The following is a 4,360-nucleotide window of genomic DNA, read 5'->3' as shown; positions in this document are numbered from 1 at the left end:
TATATGTATTCAAATTACACTATTATCTGTCAGATTTTAGAGAAGCGGTTTTAGATAAATAGATAAAGGGCATTTTTGCATAGGTGCTTAGGTATTCCATTTGCCTGAAATACAAACAATGCTTTACAAACACAGGCATACTTAGTATATCACGTTGCACTCTTATTAGTTTCAGGAACTGGCTTTCATAAACTTCAACAAAATTAAACATTCTCCTCTTCCTCCCCCCGCAAAAAAACAGGGCGATACGGCACGGCTCATTTTGAAGGCATTTGAAAAGAAAGGAGCGTGAAAGGCAATTTTGTAGAAATTCTGGTCGTTTTAGGCATCTTCAAGGGCTTATTAAACCTGTTAGTCCCAATTTCGTATTTCTGTAAGAATAACACTTGGAAGAAACGCACGTTGTCCCGAAGCTTTTGGGTTTAAGCCGCGCTGTTTGGTAATCGGGGCTTCTCTCCCCGAGGATTGCACGGTCTCCGTTTGCTTTTTGGCTAAAGGGACTCGACTTCCGGGCCGGCCTGCAATAACCATTCCGCAAGTCGAGCCCTGGCCGCCGGGCCTCTCCTCGCAGCCCCGGGGGGGCCCCCGGCCTCGGCGGAGAACCGGTCTCGGGCGGCTCCCCCTCGGCGCCCGGCAGCGGGAAACACGGGACGGGCAGCGCTTTCCGGCCCTGGCGGAGCTGCCCGGCTTAGCGGGAGGCCGAGCGCGGAAAGGCCCAACTCAAAATGGGCCCGGAGACGCTCCCCTCGGCGCGCCGGAAGCCGGGCCGGCTCTGGCGGAAAAGGGTCTGGGCGGGCGCCGCGGATTGGCTGGCGGTTGTCGCAATTGCCCAACGGCCCCGCCTCCGGCCCAATCCCGGCGGGGGAGAAGGAGAGGACGCGCCCGGCGCCCCGCCCCCTCCGCCCGGCGCGCTTCCTGGGCCGCTTAAAGGGGCCGCATTTTTCCCTCTCCCGAAAAGCCCCCCCCCCCGACCGCAGCAGCCCCTGCTTCTTGGGAGGCCGGCCTTTCCCCGGCAGAAGAGCGGAGGCGCCGACGTTAAGGGGAGAGGCGAGGGCGGCTTGGGAGGCGCGGCCCTCGACCCGATGCTCAGCCGAGAAGGGCCTGCGCCAACTTCCTGGAGAGTACATTTGCTCCGAGTAGTAGACGCTGCTTGGGGCTGCAACCGTCCCCGAGCCTCCATCCCATCCGGGAGTTCAGGCCGGCCTGAAATTACTTGTCCCACCCCAGGAATCACTGGATTAGATCGATCAATATTGAATTAGAATAAAGAATTTTAAGAGCCACATTTTTCAGTTGTGATCTTCTGTCTGAAACGGGCCCTGGGGTGACCTGGGCATCCATTTCCTTTAAAAAAAAAAGAGAAAACCATGGCTTTCCCAGAAAAAGTATGCAAACGCTTCCAGTCTCTAGGATTTAACCAAACGGAGTAACTTCCTGGCTAAACATTAAGACAAGACGCCTGTGTAATCGAGTAGGCACAAAACTAAAATTAGACACATCAAGACCAATATGCTCCTTGGCAAAGTGATGGCGTTGTATGTCCTCTTCCTATGTCTCACGGAGGGGGGGGGGAAGAGCGGGATATTAAAATACAATCACGGCTAATCCAAATTGATCCACAGCATCTAATTATCCAACTGACCCTTCAGAAGCTGCTATTGCTTGCTACATTATTCCCCAAAGTCAATATATACCCCTTTGATTTTGTGTAAAATACCCCTGAATATGTAAGCAGATATGGTAGTTGCTATAATAAAAAAACTAGGAAATGCAACAAACCAAAGAAATTATGCTTTGTTCACTATTTATTTAAATCAGCATTTTAAATTATGGGGAGAACTTGAGCTCTTTTAACCTCCTGCTTTTTGTGAGCTCTTGGGGCAAATTTACAGTCTCATTTAGAAGGGGCTTTAGAAAATGGAGCCCTTTGTGAGTAACACTTACCTTAAGTAAACGGTCCCTAGGCTTGGCATCAGTTTGGTTTCTTGTACTGCTTGGCCATCATCACTATCGTCTCCTCACCACCGACTTCCTGCAGAGCAGGGCTTGAGGGGCAGCACCCCTCACCCCCACACACCTGGAGTTTGTGAACTCTGAAGCCAGTAAAGTTAGCCAAGAAAAGGTTGAGTAAATAAACACTTCCTCGGATTCCTTGTTTTATTGCTCCATAAGTGGTGCTCGGTTATTTCCACTGACAGTAAAAAAAAAAGGGAAAACCTTGTTCTTATTTGCTTTAGTGACCACATTTGTCCACCTGAGCCATATAGATTTGTCACCAGTAAAGGACTAAGTTTCAAAGAAAGGATGTCTTTTCTACACCCCAGTGCTATTCCTGCCCCCCAGGTAAATAATAGCCCTATTTTGCTATTCCCAGATGAACCCAGACAGGATTGCAGTCTAAGTGAGTAGACTGAAGCAAAAATTACAACAGCTGCTGTATCAGTTCCTTCCTCTTTGCCTCTGGAGAGAAGGAGATATGCAGCTCTTGAATGCAAAATTAATTTAAAGCCTATTAGTTTGCTGTTGTGCCATTGCAGAGATGAAGGGGAGGGACCCAGCAATTAATTAAGAGTTTTCATTTTATTGCCCAGTGTGTGGATTCTTTGCCAGTAAGTAGAATTCTTCCCATATTCAAACTTTGTATCCTTCAAAAAAAAAAAAAAAAAAAAAAGTATCCTTTCTGCCTAGAAAGGAAATGTAGGGTTGTTGGATTACAAACAAAAACTAGTAACATTGTACTGGGTTGATCAATAATAATAATAATAATAAACTTTATTACGGTCGTAGACCAGCAATAGCCGTAATGGGTTGAGCAGAACATACATCATCAGGTATTTTGCAAATGCCAGGTCAAAACACTACATGTTGTGAAGTTTTCATCAAGCTATATCCAGGAAGTAATTTAGTATCTTGAATGGGGGCGGGGCTGCCAGAACAAAGTGGCTGCAGGGTGTTTGGGTACAGTGGAGCCACCTCATCTCAAGAAGGGTCAGCCCGAGATGGCTGGGCCTCAGCACCTGCCAAGCGGTCAGGGTTCCTCGGAGCAGCTTCCCTCTGCTGTGCTGCGCAGCCCAATCACCCTTGAGACAGTGGGACTGGCCAGGGACCCACCCCGAGAGATTCTGTACTCAGCTGACTCCTTTCCGTGGCCCTCTTCAGGGGGCAAAGCTGCCTCTTCTGGATGCCCCACTAGCATTGCTGGGCTCCGGATGCAAGAACTCAAGCATCACAGGAAAAATGGACCAGGAATATTTTCGGTTGAGATGTTAAGGAACATCTGTGTAGCACTGAGCTGAAGATAAAGGCAGAAAAGAGGGGAGCCGACAGAGGAGACTCTAGAGAAGGGGGGGGGAGGTTTGAGCTGATCCTAACCAGAGAAGGACTGAGGGCTTCTTCCATGGGCATCTCCAGCACCCCCAGGCATCATGGCCAAAGTGTGCACCACCCAGAAGTCCACAAAAAGGATGAGCAATTTTGCCTCCTCCCCCCTTGAAGGGGATGGGGAAAGCTAGCCAGCATGAAGACCCCCCTCCCCGCACTCCGAGGGAGGCACAGGTGCTGCACCAAAGCTGCCACAGGAGACGGGATGCGCACAGCAGCCTGTTGGAAGCCATCTGGCAACCTCCAATTATCTAGGGAGCAACACAGAGCTGCCCCCTCCGCTGGTTGCTGAAATCAAAGTTGGCAAGTTGGGGGGGGGGGAGGCACGGGAGGGAGAGGGTCCCCTCCAGCCTGGCCTTCTTTTTCTTCCACTTGGAAGAGGGCCGATGTGCCTGAGTCAAAGAGGAGAGGGCACACAAAAGGGGGGGTGGGAGGCTCTTGAACTGCTCTTGCTCCATCAGCAGCAGGACCAGGTGGGGAAAAGCGTGTGGGGGGGTGAGTCGTCATTCGAGGGGGCTGCCTGCTGGAGAAACAGCCGGATGGTTTGCGTCAGAGTGAGGTGTGAGGGTCTTTCTAGGCCCCCCAGGAGTTGGCTGGCCTCCCTTTGGGTCTCTGGGAAGATGAATGCCCATCGGGATGATCAGGTGACCCAAGTGATTGTGCTGGGGGGGCTCCTTGCTTCCACCTTCCCTTATATGGCTTGAAACTCGTTGAAGGCAGCTATTGGCTGCTTGGCTAGATACCCCTAAGGAGGGAGAGTGTTCAAAGGTGGGGGGGGGGAACCAGAAGAGAGAAGGAAAGGGAGAAGAGAACCAACGCAGGAGAGTCTCTCCTGCAGCCCCATTCCAATCTGGCAACCAGTGGTTCCCTGCCCCAAATCCAAAGTCAGCTTTGTGACTTGACAAACTTAGGCTGGCTCTTAGCAACTCAGAAATTTGTTGGGACTGAACTGACCAACAAAATCAGAAACAAGAAGCTT

Source organism: Crotalus tigris, unplaced genomic scaffold (genome assembly GCF_016545835.1).
Source record: "Crotalus tigris isolate CLP2741 ecotype Arizona unplaced genomic scaffold, ASM1654583v1 scf7180000021444.432893, whole genome shotgun sequence".
In the NCBI taxonomy this organism is placed as follows: Eukaryota; Metazoa; Chordata; class Lepidosauria; order Squamata; family Viperidae; genus Crotalus; species Crotalus tigris.
Note: the sequence above shows the minus strand (reverse complement) of the source record.